At 49.1% G+C, this 16,264-nt stretch overlaps 1 protein-coding gene across 4 annotated transcripts in view; it reads left to right on the forward strand.

Moving 5' to 3' along the window:
* Positions 1 to 15,394: 15,394 nt before the first annotated feature.
* The window catches only part of BID (BH3 interacting domain death agonist), a 48,102-nt gene continuing 47,232 nt past the window's right edge, over positions 15,395 to 16,264 (forward strand). For 2 of the 4 annotated variants that reach the window (XR_015768812.1, XM_028120995.2), the window contains exon 1: positions 15,416 to 15,505. The gene's annotated coding sequence lies outside the window, so the exon portion shown is untranslated. Of the gene's footprint in view, positions 15,506 to 16,264 lie in introns of all 4 variants that reach the window. The other 2 variants (XM_088025845.1, XM_088025846.1) reach the window with 2 other exon arrangements.

The raw sequence follows: 16,264 nt of genomic DNA on the forward strand, positions 1-16,264 counted from the left end.
TTGTTTGGATTGAAAAAAAACCCAGCTTAGAGTATTCCTGCCTCTCTTTCCCTTGATCTTACTATGTATCTTGAAAGAAAAGAGCAAACAGAAAAATTGTCTTTCTGCCCAAACTAAGGATCCCCCCCGCCCCCCAGCATCTCCTGCTTTTTCATCTCTGGGTGAGCATGGGAAGTTTCCCTGCAGCACAGCGCGGGGGGCGGGGGAGGGTGGCCGGGCTAATGGAGGAAACGGCACCTCTGCTGTTGGAGAAGGTAGTATGGGAGGGTCTTAAGGGCAATAAAAAGAGGACATGGACTGAAAACCTGAAAACCTAGCTACGTGATCAGGGATGAAAAACTAGGAACCCAATGATTTCAAGTCAGGACTGTGGTAAGGAGACGGGCATCGATGGGTTGACCCTGGAGGAGGCCTTAATCAGCAGAATGGATCGGATGGCACTGAATAGAGGGGAGGGGGCAGGCCTGCTGGCCTCTCCACGGTGGGCATCCTTGCAGCCTGGCCCCCTTGCCCACCCAGCCTGGGGAGTGTGTCCATTCTGCTCCTACCTAGTCAAGAGTTGGAGACCAGGGGCGCCTGGCTGGCTCAGTCAGTGGAGCATGCAATTCTTGATCTCAAGGTTGTAAGTTCAAGCCCCACATTGGCTGTAGGGATTACTTAAAAGCTTAAAAAAAAAAAAAGTTGAAGCTGGTGAAGAACTTTGTGCATAAAGCAAGTGGAAGCAACAGAACCATGTCTGCACCCTTAGGCCTTCTACCCCAAACTCCATACTTCCTTCTCCCTGGAGAAGAATTCTCCAAGGACCCTGGGGGAGAACAGAGACACAACCACTCTCTGTGGATTGGGCCATGATAGCAGGAGCTAGGGACAGCTACCTGCTTCTGTCCAGGGGGCTGGTGGCTGAGAAGGATGCTGACAAGCCCTCCTCCAGCTGAGGTGGGACTGTGCCCTTGGCCCTGGCAGCTGAGGAGTGCTTAAACATCAACAGATGTGTTTGGGCCTTCACGTGCCTAGGAACTGACCTTGGCTTTGAGAGCCAAGCATGGAGTTCAGCCGGGGACAGGGGCCACTGCTGTTTTCACCACACAGCGAACAGTGTCTGCAGCGCCCCCTCTGGGCAGCGCTATGGTTCTGCTTGGTCCCATGGATTTGGAGAGGTCTGCTGTTGAAAACATTGCCCATCCTTTTTTCCCCCCAAGCCAACAGAGTGGTCTCCCCTGCCCCCTCCCTTTTCCCTTACGCTCCTCTAAAGATGATCCCGAGTCTTATCCCCTCCTTTTCTCCCCCACCTCCAACCTGGAGAAAGTTCTTGATTGGAGGCCACTTGGCTGCGTGAAACGAGCACTGGACCCAGGAGTCTGTTCTGGCGTCTGGCCCACAGCGTGGCCACTACTTGGCTGGCTGATCTTGGACGTGTCTCCCGAACCTGTTTTCTACCCTTGAAACGAGAAAGTCACCTTCACTCTCTGCCCCGTAAAGTGGTTGTGGGGCAGCAAAGAGATCAGAGATGCTGAGTGCTCTGCATTTTGTGGGCCCTATGCCTGTCCCTCTGTGGCTGCTGAGTCATAGTGGCACGCCGGCCACCAGAGCCACACGGAGGTGCTCCACTCAAGGTGGAACCCGGGCCACTGCCCACAAGCAGATGTGCTCCCGTCCCAGGAGGTAGGGGAGCTGCTCCTGCCCTAGCACCTGTGACAGGAACCGGCAGCAGCTGCTCAAAGTCTGCTCTCCGGGAAATGAGTGACACCTGAAGCCCAGGGCAGCGTTGGCAAGAAAGGAAGTCACGGGGTTGGGTTGGATGGGGGGAAAGCCAGCATAGGAATAAAGAACCAGAAACTTCATGTAATGTGAGGCAGGTGTCTCCTTGCCTTCATGATTCCAACCCAGGCTCCAGCTCTGGTGTGCATGGATCCATCGCAATGAGAGTCACAGCCCTACCCCCAAGGAACACAAAATTCCACATACAGCACTCACTCGCTCTGCCACATGGCATTCTTAACCTGTGCGTCTTTAAGCAGAATTCTGGACACTGATCTTCCCTCTTTCTCAACATCCCTCCCTCTGACAAATGGCCATGTAAAATGTTCAAGCCAGTCATGGCCAGGCCCCTACTCCACTCCGGGGCCCCCACGCCCTCCCCTTGGTTTGGCGTGATTCAGCCACCATCCAGTGAGCTAGCTTCAGGAAGGGCAGCCGCAAGGCAAAGGAGAGCGTGGGGAGCACGTGACCTGGCCCGCCCTGGCAGTTAACTAATGGAGGACCCAGCTCTTTGGCAGAGTCAGCCCACCTCCTCCAGGAAACTCCTGTCTGCCTCTTCCCCTGGAGCCCCTTCTGACCAGAGCCAGACTCTGGAAGGGGACGTTTCTGGGTTTTCTAGCCCCTTGGGCCTAGGGAGTCAACCCCCTGAAAGTTGCTCTGCTATGATTCCCTGAATGGGAGCCTCAGTGGCAGCTGTTTGTTGTTGACTCGATAGAAAGGTCCAGGGGAAAGGCTGCTAAGGTAATATTGGAAATCCCAGACTAGTTGTTTAGCCCAGTACAGGCACCGAGTCGAAGCTGGGTCAGAGCCAGCCACCCACAGTTTCCCCCAGGCCATACTGCCAACACATACCAGGTGGGGCTGAAAGAAAAAAAGTGCCTGACGTTTTCCAGCGCTGACAGCTCACCTGTACAAGATCGTGGGTATGAACACGAACTTTGCCCCACAGGCCCTGGTCCTGGAGGTAGCCATTTCCCCTCTCCTCCTGCAGGAGCTGTTTGGTGTTCCTCCCTCTAGACCCTCCTGCCTTCCAAGCCTGCATGTCCTTCAAGGCCCAGAGCCTAGACTCTGTGTTGGTGGGAAAGCACTTGGATGCTTTCCTTCCCAGGCACCTGTCTACGGCTCCTGCCCTTGTATACACACATCCAGGGACAGGGGAGTTGTGCCTCCATGTAAACCACTGCTCCCTGCCGCCTGGCACTTTGCTTCTGCTCCCCCCACCGGGCCTCCCATGTTGGCCTGTCTTACAGCACCTTAACCCCGCTGTCTGTTCCTGCGTGTCAGCCCAGGGTCCACCAGGGATGGTAAGCCCCTGGCTGGACCCACGGTAGAGTCCTGAGTCGGGCACAGAGCAAAAGCTCTGAGCTACTTACTCACTTGGGTCTGGAAATAATAAGCCATCATGTTCTTCTCCCCTCCGTTAGTATGCCTGTTGGTTTAGAAAGCCTTGGAGGGCTCACGTGCCCCCAGCCTCTACCCCTATCAGAGAGTGGGGGGTTATGGACAACTAGCTGTGTACATGGTACTCTGTGTGGTGCCGGGGCCCCGCTCCCCTCCCACCTGAGGCCACACCTTCACCTCGCGTTCACCACTCCAAACCCCCATTGTCAGATTCTATTCCTGAGGTGAGGGCGATGGGGGTGTCTAGATGGAAGGAGCATTGACTTCCCGGCTTCGGAGTCAGCTGGGTGCGTCACAGCTGTGGGCTTTCACGAGCACTGGGAAGAGGGAAGGAAGTGGCATTTGTGGGCTTGCGGAAACTCTGACCCTAAGATTGGCACCTCTGCAGAGGCGGGGCCTGGGGGTGCTTGTGGGAAGCGGGCACCAGAAGGAAGAGCATGAGCCCATCTGCCACCCAGAGCCCCCACCCCATGTGGACTTGTCTCTGGGGGAAGTCAGAGGTTTTGCCTCCTGCAGTTGGAGGAGACAAGATGCCATCAAAGCAGGCACAAGAAAGGCCTTAGTCCACATGTGATATGCCAGGCACCAGGGACCAAATGCAACAAGGCAGCCACGGGCATGTGCTCTCAGAGCTCAGTTAACAAGGCCCAGGGGCACTGGCCTGCCACCCTCCTTCATCCCTTCAGTTTCCCAGGGCCAGGCACCTGAGGTCTATTGAGAGCCAAGAGACACTACTGAGCACCAACCCTGCCAGGAAATGAGGGAAATGAGAAACACCTGGAGAAGAAGTTCGTTATCAAGTCCAGGTGTGTGCAGTGCAAGCCACCGAGGGACCGACCGCTAGGGAGGGGCTGTGGAGGCAGCTCAGAAGGTGACAAGGGAAGGAAGGGGATGGGGGAGCAAGCAGGCAGTCCCTCTCCTCTCCTTCCTTCCTCTTAGTGCCCCTTCAGAAACCCCAGCAATTGAGGTCCTACTCCCTGAACCACCTCCCTGCACCCCGGCCTCTGACTCCCAGTCGGGCACCCGCAACTGCACAGAGATGCTGGAGGGCCTCTGCAGGGATGCCAAGTAATAACTGCAATGGCGGCCATTTGCTGAGACCTTACTATTGTATTGTATTATTACCATAACTGAGACTCTTCCATATTTCATTTATTTAAAATGCAACTTTGAAATATGTACTATCATTTTCTTTTATGGATAGGAAATGGGAAATCAAGAAACTTGTTCTGGGGCCTCAGCTTTCTTAGAGGTAGCTGCTGGTCTCCCTGTTTGCAAGTCCAGGAATGCCAACGACTTCACGCCAGGTCTCTATGTGTTCTGAGTACTTGCCTTGCTCATTCTGACTTTATGCCTAATACATAGCTCTTCCCCTTCCTTTCCATTTGATAGGCAATAATGAGAGCACAAACACGGTACCAGTCACTGTATTTAGAGGCATTATTATCCCAATTTTATCAATGAGCCTCAGAGCAATTAGGTATCATGCTAGGGTCGCAGAGCTGGTAAGGAACAGAGCTGAAGAAACAAACTGCAAAGACTTGAGCTCTTAACCACTATGTGAAAGGCCTGCCAACCTCCCTCTGACCCTCCCTGGGCAGCCTGCCCAGACCCCTCCATCCACATGCCCCCTCTACCATCGAAATGCCCTAACGCCTCCGGTCTGAGCCACATGCTGACTCTTCAATGCATCCGTGGGTCTTGCAGAGTTCACTGCTGTCAGTTCACTGCTGTCCCCTCTACCCCCAGCCCAGCAAAGCTGACTACTAAGCTAAGCTGATGGTCCCTTCCAACTTCCCAACTTTGCCTCTTCTCACTTTCCTCTCCCCAGAGCTCTCCTTCCTGACTCTCCATCCAAACCTATCCTCTAGGATGGCTCAGAAACTCTTTCACATTTTTACAAAGGTTAAAAACACATGGGGCGCCTGGCTGGGTCAGTGGGTGGAGCGTGCAACTCTTGTTCTTGGGGTCATGAGTTCAAGCCCCACATTGGGTGTAGACATTACTTAAAAATAAAATCTTTGGGGCACCTGGGTTGCTCAGTCAGTTGAGAAGCCAACTCTTGATTTCAGGTCAGGTCATGATCTCAGGGTTGTGAGATTGAGCCCTGCGTCGGGCCCCACACTCAGTAGGGAGTCTGCTTGAGGATTCTCCCTCTCCCTCTCTCGGCCCCTTCCCTGTGCTAGCTTACTCATTCGCTCACGCTCTCTCTCAAATAAATAAATAAATATTTTAAAAATAACAAAAAAAAAAATAAACTCTTTAAAACAAAAAAGCAGGTGCCTGGGTGGCTCAGTCAGTTAATTGTCTGCCTTCGGCTCAGGTCATGATCTCAGGGTCCTGGGATCAAGTCCCGCATTGGGCTCCCTGCTCAGTCGGGAGTTTGCTTCTCCCTCTCCCTCTGCCTGCCATTCTCCCTGCTTGTGCTCTCTCTGTCAAATAAATAGATAAAATCTTAAAAAAAAAATAAAAACACATGAATAGTGAAAACAACCTTGAGAAAGAAGCATAGGGGGATTGCCTTAACTACAGTATGACTTAAAGCAAAGCCATAATAGTAAAAACCATGCAGTATGGCCCCAAAAGGAGCACTCAGAGGGACCATGGAAACTCAGATTGTGATTGATTCCCATGAATCAACAGGAGAGATGAATTGTTTTGCAAATGGTGTTTGGAAAAAAATTGGCTCACCATATAGAGAAAATGAAAACAGTCTCCTGTGTAATACTACATGTAGACTTGGGATGAATTAAAGACCAAAATTCACAAAATAAAACTGCAAATTTATAAACTAGAAAAAATGTAGAAGAAATCTTTGATCTATAGAGAAAGGACTTTTTTCCCTCAGTTTTGTTGAGATATAATTGATATATAACATTGTAGCAGTTTCAGGTGCACAACATAATGATTTGACATATGCATATATTGTGAAATGATCACCATGCTAACTTTAGTTAACATCCATCACCTCACATAGTTTCAATTTTTTTTAAAAAAGATTTTATTTGGGGCGCCTGGGTGGCTCAGTCAGTTAGGCGGCTGCCTTCGGCTCAGGTCATGATCCCAGGGTCCTGGGATTGAGTCCTGCATTAGCAGGGAGCCTGCTTCTCCCTCTGCTTGCCTCTCTGCCTACTAGTGCTTCTGTCTTTCTGTCAAATAAAAAAAAAGATTTTATTTATTTATTTGTGAGAGAGAGAGAGAGAGAAAGAGCATGAGAGGGGGGAGGGTCAGAGGGAGAAGCAGATTCCCCACTGAGCAGGGAGCCTGATGCAGGACTTTGTCCCAGGACTCCAGGATCATGACCTGAGCCAAAGGCAGACGCTTAACCAACTGAGCCACCCAGGCGCCCCTTCCCTATACTTTTTATACCCTACACTTTTTATTATCTTTTTCTCATTGAGTATTCTTGGCTCCTTTGTTGAAAATTAATTGTTCATGTATGTGTCCATTTATTTCTGGGCTCACTATTCTGTTCCATTGATGTATGTATCTGTATTTATGCAAATACCACACTGTTTTGATTACTGTAGCTTTGTAATATAGTTTGAAATCAGGACGCATGATACCTTCAGCTTTGTTCTTCTTTCTCAAGAGTGTTTTGGCTAATCTGGGTCTTTTGTGGTTCCATACAAATTTTAGGATTGTTTTTTCTATTTCTATGAAAAATGCCATTGGAATTTCGATAGAGATTGCATTAAATTTGTAGATTGCTTTGGGTAGTATGGCCATTTTAACAATACTAATTTTTCTAATTCATGACCATAGAATATCTTTCCATTTATTTGTGCCTTCAATACTCTCTAGCTTTCCGTGTTTCGATCTTCTACCTCCTTGGTTAAATTTATTCCTAGGTATTTTATCCCATGTTTTTACATTCTCAAAATGTAAAAAACAAAACTACAAATTTACAAAATAGGAAAAATATAGGAGAATATCTTTGTAAACTGTGGAGAAAAGGACTTCTTAAATTATACTTCAAAAGCACAGACTATAAGGGAAGAAATGTATGAATTTGAGAAGTGTGTTTAATGCAGGATACCATGGAAAAAGTTAACAGGCCAAGAACAGATTGGAAGAAGATATTTATAATGTCTAAAACCAATAAACGGGTGCGCCTGGGTGGCTCAGATGGTTAAGCGTCTGCCTTCAGCTCAGGTCGTGATCCCAGGTTCTGGGATCGAGCCCCACATTGGGCTCCTTGCTCAGCAGAGAGCCTGCTTTTCCCATTCTCTCTGCCTGCCACTTCCCCTGCTCATGCTCTCTCTCAAATGAATAAAATCTCTTTAAAAAATTAAAAAAATAAAACCAATAAAGGTCTAGAATATCTGAGGAACTCCTGCAAACAAATAAGAAGAGGACGAGAACCCAAGTGGATACATGGACTAAGGAGCTAAACAGGCAAATTATCAGGGAGTGTGGCAGAGACAATGGTGTATGTCCCCATGCCCCCACTGCATCTTCTCTTCCTGGACTTACACACTGTATTTCCTGGCTTCTGCCTCGGTAGCTATGTTGAGATCCTGACAGGCACTCCCACAGGGGATGTGAGTGGGAAGGCTGTGTGGCCTCTGCTCTGAGTCAGTTAGCAGTGAGCTCTGCACACTGTGCCTCTGCATCTGCAAGTGAAGACCCTTGACAGCAGAGACCCTAGATGGAAAGCTGCTTGGATCCCAGCATCACCTTTGGAGGAGAGCCTCCAAGGAGAGCCACCTGATCCATGGCAGACTGAGCAAGAAATACACCTTTGCGATCTCAAGCTCTTGAGGCCTCCCTGGTTGTTCCTCCAGCACACTTGTTGTGGCAGTCATGGAGGAGTCCTGCTCAGACCTGCCGTCAGCCGAGGGCTTGCTGCTCCTCAGCTGCAGGTCGCCCGTTAGGTAACAGCCTCCAGCTTCATGGCCTCCAGACGCTGCCACAGAGGCCGGGCACTTCCCAAGCGTGAATGAGCGTGGCGGGACGCAGGGTTCTGGCCATTTCTCCTCTAACAGACATTCTTTGCTCTAGAGCTACCTACCTGGCATGGCTGTGACCTTCTCAGATCGGTTCCATGGTCTGTCTGGTTCTCCTTCCTCCCGTTTCCTTCTACACGGCTCAGACCTGCCTTGTGATCTGAAGGTTTTTCCTGTTCAATCCTGCTTCTTCCTCTATCTCTCACAGACATGATCTCCCCCGAAAAAACTTCTTGCTGCCCCATTTCAGTGTCTGCTCACTAGAGGATGCAAACTGATACTTATCCTGAACAAGGATGCTCAAACTCATAGCTTACCATGGAAATGCAAACACAAGATAACAATGAGATATTATTTTATATCCATTAGATTGGCAAAATTAGCAACCTAAATCATGCTAAGTGGTGGTGAGGATGGAGGGAAACAGAAGCAATGGGCCCTCCTGGTGGGAATGTAGAGAAGAGCAACCACTGGGGAGAGTGGCTGCTAGTACTTGGTCACCTTACCCATATGCCCACCCTAAGATCCCAGTACTTCTGTTCCCAGCTACCTGCTAAAAAATTCTCATCCAGACTCGTAGGAACCATACTTGAGGATGTTCATTTGAGTGTTATTTGTTATGACAGCAAGTTGGGAGCAGTCTGGAGTTTTTCTATATGGGGGAGCAGATGGGCAAAATGTGGGGGATTCCCACAGTGGAGTACTCTGTGGCACTTAGAAGTGATACACATAGCAACACAGAGGGATCTTGCAAATACAGCGCTGAGTGAGGAAAAAAATAAAATGAGATCTACCGTAATATGTACAAAACAATAGTATACTTTTTTTTACAAGACTTTATACAAACAAATGATATATAATACATATATCATAAAAGCTACCTCTGAGAGGCAGGTGAAGGAGATGGGAAAGGGAAAAAAAGAAGAAATAAATGAGAAACAACACAGGAGAGGGGACTGATGATGACCATGTGCTAAGAATGAGGCGGCATGATTCGTCCAATGCAGTGCATTTGAGATTTTTTAAAAAGAAGCATAAAAGAAAAACATTCTTTATAAATAAATGACTTTTGGGGCACCTGGGTGGCTCAGTCATTAAGCTCGATCCCAGGGTCCTGGGATCGAGCCCCGCATCGGGCTCCCTGCTCGGCGGGAAGCCTGCTTCTCCCTCTTCCTCTCCCCCTGCTTGTGTTCCCTCTCTCTCTGTCTCTCTCTGTCAAATAAATAAATAAAATCTTAAAAATATATATATATAAATAAATGACTTTTTTAAAATTTAAATTCAACTTAATTAACACATACTATATTATTAGTTTCAGAGGTAGAATTTAGTGATTCATCAGTCTCCTATGACACCCCGTGCTCATTGGATCACATGCCCTCCTTAATGCCCATCACCCAGTTACCCCAGCCCCCCACCCACCTCCCTTCTAGCAACCCTCCATTTGTTTTCTAGAGTTAAAAGTCTCTTACGGTTTGTCTCCCTCTCTGTCTTATTTTATTTTTTCTTCCCTTCCCCTATGTTCTTCTGTTTTGTTTCTTAAATTACACATATGAGTGAATTCATATGATATTTGTCTTTCAAGCTTACATAGTATATCATCAACTGGAGATCTGCTTTTTTGTTTTTAAGTTTATTTATTTAAGTAATCTCTACAACCAACGAGGGAACTTGGGGCTTGAACTCATGACCCCAAGATCAAGAGTCACTTCCGACTGAGCCAGCCAGGCCCCCCCTGGAGATCTGCTTTTTAGCATTAATCAAAGCTCCGGCGGCAGGGTTGGGGAAGGGGAAGCCAGAAGGACTTTGTAAGATGTACCATAGGGAGAGCACTTTATCTTCCTTTCTGTTTCCACACGAGATGGAGCAGATATTATTTGGTTCATCTTCCCCAAACCAATTTTCAACCCTGTTGGCTTCACACAACAATACCCCTGGCATCCTGATGTCAGATAACCAGTAAACTCTATTTTCCAAACTCAGCCTTGAACATGAAAGAGTGTAAAGGGAGCTCTAAACAGAGCTGTCACCATGCCTCTCCCTACCAGGTTGTTGCCGCACACAGGCTTGTGCTGGTGTCTGAAGCTGGAGGGGTCCAGGCCTGCATTTTCCCATTAGCCTGGATCTAGATGTATGACGTGGCCCAGGGCCAGAGCCTGGAAAGGTCAGGTCATAACAGAGGTTCAGGGAGACCCAATACCAATCTGCCAGAGTCGGCTGTCACCTTGGCCTGTCAGAAACAGTCTGTGAGGGGGGTCTGAAGGGACCCAGGCCTGAGAAGGAGGGCAAGATTTGAATTTTTCTAAAAAAGGGTAAGCTATGCCCTTGACCTTGGAGCAGGATAACGATGTAGTTTTGAATGTAGGTGAGGTCCGGAGCTGATGGTCAAGAAAGAATTCTTGAGACATCTTTGGTGCAAAAAGGTGGTTTTATTAAGGCATGGGGACAGGACCCATGGGCAGAAAGAGCTGCTGCACCGGGGTTGTAAGGGGTGACTTGGGAGTTGTGTGTAAGAAAAAAGGGAGGTTTTCTAAAGAATGTTCATATGCTAAAGAGGACTTAGAAGATACTGGAGTCCTTCCCATCGTCAAGGTTTTTTTTCCCTCTAGTAAGGTATTAACATTAAGACAGTTGGGAGCTTCATGGAGGAACGTTAAACTCTGCCTGCCTCAAGTATTTGTCAATGGGCTGCAGGTTATAAGGACATTTAATTTTATCTACTTTTCCTTCTGAAATTTAGCTTATTGATAAGAATGCTTTTTCCTTGTAAATCACTAAGACATTTGTAAACTGAAGGAGACTCATATCTTGCAGGACTGTGATCTCCATAAGTCAATCATTTGTTTTTCCTTCCCTTAGCTTTAGGGCAACCAGGAGTGACTGAGGAATGCCACACAGATCCCACTTGGGAGTGGGGGTGCGGGCGGGTTGTGGGCTATCAACTTGTGCTTTGTCCTCAGCTTGCCTTCTGCTCCCTCATCAATAAGACAGGTGTGAGACCTCCCCAGGACCAGAAGAGGAAGGTCACCTGGCAAGGAACACAGACAGTAAAAGGGAAAGAAACCCAGCCCCTTCTGATTGGGTACAGGTGACTCATAGGTAGAAGTGGGTGTATGGGTTTGCTCTGGCTGCCGTAACAAAGTACAGCCGACCCGGGGGCATAAACAACAGAAACCAACTTTCTCCTGATTCTGGAGGCCAGAAGTCTAAGATCAAGGTATTGGCCGGGTTGGTTCTTCTGAGGCCTCTCTCCTTGGCTTGTAGATGGCTGCCATCTCCCTGTGTCTCTTCCGTATGGTCCTCCCTCTGTGGGTGTCCGTGTCCTAATTTCTTCCCGTAAAGGTATCAGTCATATTAGATTAGAGTCTACACCTGTGGCCTCATTTAACCCTAACTACCTTTTTAAAGAGCCTGTCTCCAAAAACACTCCCACTGTGAGGGACTAGGAGGTTAGAGCTGCAACAGATGAATTTGAGGACACAATTCAGCCCATAACAATGAGTTTCAGAAATAATCATTTTCAAACAGCATCCCTTCAAGATGTCTTTGAAAATGCCATCTTTCTGCTGCAATAAAGGGAACTTAGGAAGGGGGTTGGGGTTTCGTAGGAGGAGTGGCCCAGCAGCCGGAAGCAACAGTGAGAAGCCTCAGGGAAATTGAAACTGAAGTCAGACTGCTTAGCTTCCTACACCTTTTCATCCAAAACCTCACTGGGTGTTTTGTTTAAGATTTTATTTATTGATTTGAGAGAGAGAGAGCGCGAGCATGAGCAGGGGGAGGAGGAGGAACAAAGAGAGGGGGAAGGAAAGGCAAAAAGAGGGGGAGGGAGAAGCAGACTCTCCACTGAGCAGGGAGCCTGATGTGGGGCTTGATCCCAGGACCCTGGGATCATGACCTGAGCCGAAGGCAGACCCTTAACTGACTGAGCCACCCAGGCGCCCCAGGGTGCTGTGTTCTGTCTTCATTACTAAGAGCATCATTCTCTTAGTAATGAGTTAGAAGGATAAGAAGATGAGTAATGAGTTAGAAGGAGTTAGAAGATAAACAACTTATTTGTGTATTTACAGTTTCATTTTTGAATTAAGGTATCATTTTTACATACGATAAAATTCACCTGTTAGTGTGGAATTCTATGAATGTTGACAAAAGCATACAGTCATGTAACAACCACCACAATGAGCATATAGAAATATTCCATCATTCCAGTCTTCCCTTAGAGTCCCTCCCCTTCCAGTGGCTGGCAGCCACTGCTAGGTTTCCTGACCCTATAGACTTGCCTTTGTGAGAAGCATCATACTCTCTTAATTTACAAAAAATGCTGACAGATTTTAAAGACCAAAGCATAACAGAAGCAGCAAGTTAGAACTGGGGATTGGAGTGGGGAGAAGCTACCCTGAATGCAAGAAGCTAAATAGGAGACACAATGAATTTGGGGGCCGATTGGCACAGATCCCACCCTGCAGGACAAAGACCTGACTCCTCACCCAGCCTGTCCCCAAGCCTCCCTGCTGTCACCCTGCACCCGCTATCCACCAGCTACCTTGGGCTCCTTCCTGCATTGGCACGGCTTGCTGTAGATGCTTCCCGTGTCCACAATGCTCTGCCTCCTCCTGTCACATCTGCTCCCCTTTTCTTTCAGGCATCAGGTGACCCAGCTCCTGAGCCACCCATCGCTCACCTGCCCTCGCAGTGCCCTGTTCAGTCTTCCACACAGCACCTGATACCACCTGCTGTTTTTCTTGTCGACATAGTTATTCTATCTGTTGAGCACCCATGAGTACCAAACACTGTTTTAGGGACCAAGACAAGAATATGAATAAAACAAGTCCCTGTCCTCCTTGTGGAGATTATTTCCCAGTGGGGGGAGACAGTCCAACACAAATGAAGAATTATAGAATATTTCAGGTTGTGAGAGATGCTGTGGAGGAAATGAAGCCAGGGCCAGGGAAAGCACAGAGGCTGTTGGGGCTGAGGCAGAATAACAAGGGGACAGTAGTAGGATTTGAGCTTAAAGAGGGTGCAGCTCGGAGGCTGTTAAAAAAAGCCTTGGGAAACCATCGAGGACTTTAAAGAGTGTAGTGACACCATCTGACATTTTATAAAAGGAGGAAGAATATAGGGAGCCCCTCCCTGTTAAGAAGCTATTGCTATGATAGGGGGATATGGTGGCATGCACCAGGGTGCTGGTGGTGCAGGGGAGAGCCACAGGGATTCATGGAGTTGCTGGGATGCTCACACGCTGCTGATGGAAGTGCAAGCAGGTATAGCCACTTTGAAAAACTGGATGTTGGTAATACAGTTGAACATTCCTCACCCTATGACCCAGCAGTGCCACTCCTAGGTATTATACTCAAGAGAAGTGAAAACATATGTTCACAAAAAGACTAGTAGGAGAATGTTCATGGCGGCACTGCTGTGGCCACCATATTTGGGGATGCATGGATCAGTGAGCAGACATGCATCTTCTGGAGATGGAACACGAGAGTGCTGCCCAGAGCCAGAGCAGCATTTCACAGGACAGAAGACCATGCTAGAGAAGGTGGCTGGAGGCATGGAAAAAATGAAATCATGTTTAGAGTCCTGTGTAGGGAGACAGAGAAGTATATCATCCATTGTTCAAAGTTTAGCAATCAGAAGTGCTGAGCAATCAGGAGAGTTGAGTAGTGTTGAGTTGGGAAGGATTACTAGTTATTTGCATAGGAGTTAGAAGATAAACAACTCCTGATGAGAAGTTTGAACCGGGGAACTGCTCCTTGGGGAGCATGATATAGCCTGGTTGGTCCACATACAGTATGAGAAACACATTTATAGTCCTAGAAACGTACTGGTGCCAGAAGTGACTTATAGCTTAGGTAGGCCAGACTCTGCTGCCCAAATGAAGAGGGTCTGTCCTGGGTGCGGCACACAGCCTCTGCCCCCCTCTGCCCCCTCTGACCCCAGCATGCACTGCATCTGCCTCCCCTGGGAGAAAGTATCGAGCTGGGACTATCCATGTGTCATTTGTACTCTGATCTCAGGCATCCTGTGCCCCCTTCAAAGAGGTCATCCTTGGAGGAAATATATTTATTGGAATGAACCTGTTCTTGCTCAAAATTTCTAGATTGTACCCTCTGACACCTCCTTCAGAGCCAAGTTAAGCTGCACACAAAACCCAGAAATTTCATTTACAGTTAGGTGCAAGTTAAGCTTGGACACTCTTGAAGTGGAAATTGGTATGCTCCATTCTCTCTTTATAGAACTGTGAAATTAACCTCTCTTGCTTTGGCTGCCAGAAACCTCAGAGACAACCCCTTTACAAAATATTACTTGCTATTTATACTTTAATCACTTGAACATGCAGCTCTGGTAAAGAAATCAACTTGAAATACAGATAATGCTACCTAAATTTAACAAACCATTCCATTATGTGATTTTCATTATAATTGTTTTCAATCACTGTAAAATTATTGCCACCATCCTTTCAGAAAAATTGGAAAACACAAAAAAGCAAAAAGTAAAAAAAAAAAATCACTGTGATTTTTATTATTTTAATGTAACCTTGTGATGATTTTTTGTTGTATTTCCTTCCAATCTTTTTCTTCTTTAAAATTCAGTTTCTAGGGACGCCTTGGTGGCTCAGGTCATGATCCCAGAGTCCTGGATTTGAACCTCATAGCGGGCTCCCTCCCTGCTCAGTGGAGAACCGGCTTCTCCTTCTGCCCCTCCCCCTACTTGTGCTCTCTCTCAAATAAATAAAATCTTTAAAAATATAAAATTCAGTTTATACTACTCTGTTCAGGTGTAGCAACTTCCATAGTCCTATTTGTTTTCTCATGATTTCCACAAAAATTGTTTTCCTGATTGTTTTTCTCTTTTGTTGGGAGTCACATGTTTCTGCTTTGGCTGTGCCGTTGTGGCGATAACTGGGCACAGGCACTGGTGAATGGCTTCACGAGGTTATTACCGGGAATCACAACCCCCCGCCCCCCAACCCGGCTACTCCAAGAACAGCTCGTGAGGATTCTGAAAGCCCTTCCCAGCAAGGAACATTAGGAATAATCCCTGCATCGCCGGAATGCGTGACCAACCTCCCCAGATGGCCACCTTGATAGGGACCACGGTCTGAGGGTGGAAGTCCACTGTATCCTCGGCTGATCTGCCAGGCGGGAGTCGCGGTCCCCAGCCGGGCTCTAGGGACGGGGGCTCCCGCACAGCGCGCGGGGGTTTCCCGGTAGGCTCCGGCGGGGGGCGGGCCGGGGGCGGGGTCGGCCGTGGCGGGCGGGAAATAAAGGAAGTGGGAGCACGGCGGCTGCGTACTGCGCGCGCCCCGGGGACTTTGCCTCCAGCGTGTCTTGCGCGGCTCCCGGCCCCCGGCTCCCCTGCTAGCCACTCGGCCTGCTGCCACGGCCGCTGGGTGGGTGAGTAGCCCCCGCTACCACGCGCGGCCGTCTGCGCTGAGCTGCAAGCTTAGGAGCCCCTGCCTGCCAGGCGCCGGGCTGGCTCAGTGCTCGCCGGCGGCCCGACCCTCTCAGGCACAGTCCCGGACCGCCTGCGCCCGGGAGTGGGGGCCGCCAGGTGCCACCTCGTCCGGAGCGCCCCGTGGGCCCGCGCGGTTAGAGCCTGCCGGCCCTTGGCCCCCGGCGTCGAGGCAGCCTTTCACCCCGCCTCCCGTCCGCCTGGGCCCCTCCTTGGGTCCTCGCGGCCCAGACATCGCCGGAACGGCCCCGTCGGTGGAAGGGGGATACAGGGGCAGCCTGGGGAGCGGGGCCCGCGCGCGGCCCTCGGATTCTGTCCAGTGGCTAGTGGCCGGAGCGGCCCTCTCCTTGGGTAGGCTAGAGATGGCTTTATTGTGTCCTCTCCGAGCGAGTCTTTGGGTTTGGCCGGTGGCTGGTGGGGCCTCGGCCGGGGTGCGGTGGCGGGGGTGGTGAGTTGAGGACTTAAGACAGTGAGACTAGCGGCTGCCGGTCCAACCTCAGAGGAAAAAACCGACGGGAAGGGACGAGTTCAGGTCACACATCTGTCTGTTCAGCACCAGATCGAGAACCTAAATCCAGACGCGGACCTTGGATTCTGGTCTCGGGCACTTTTCCCTTCTTACCCCTGCCTCAGGGTGGCCAGAGAGCCTGTCTTAGAACTGTTAGAAATTACATGCATATACTGGCTGGTGGTAGAAATCA

This window comes from Eumetopias jubatus, unplaced genomic scaffold (genome assembly GCF_037043125.1).
Source record: "Eumetopias jubatus isolate StellerSeaLion01/CBP00866 unplaced genomic scaffold, mEumJub1_p1.0 scaffold_8, whole genome shotgun sequence".
In the NCBI taxonomy this organism is placed as follows: domain Eukaryota; kingdom Metazoa; phylum Chordata; class Mammalia; order Carnivora; family Otariidae; genus Eumetopias; species Eumetopias jubatus.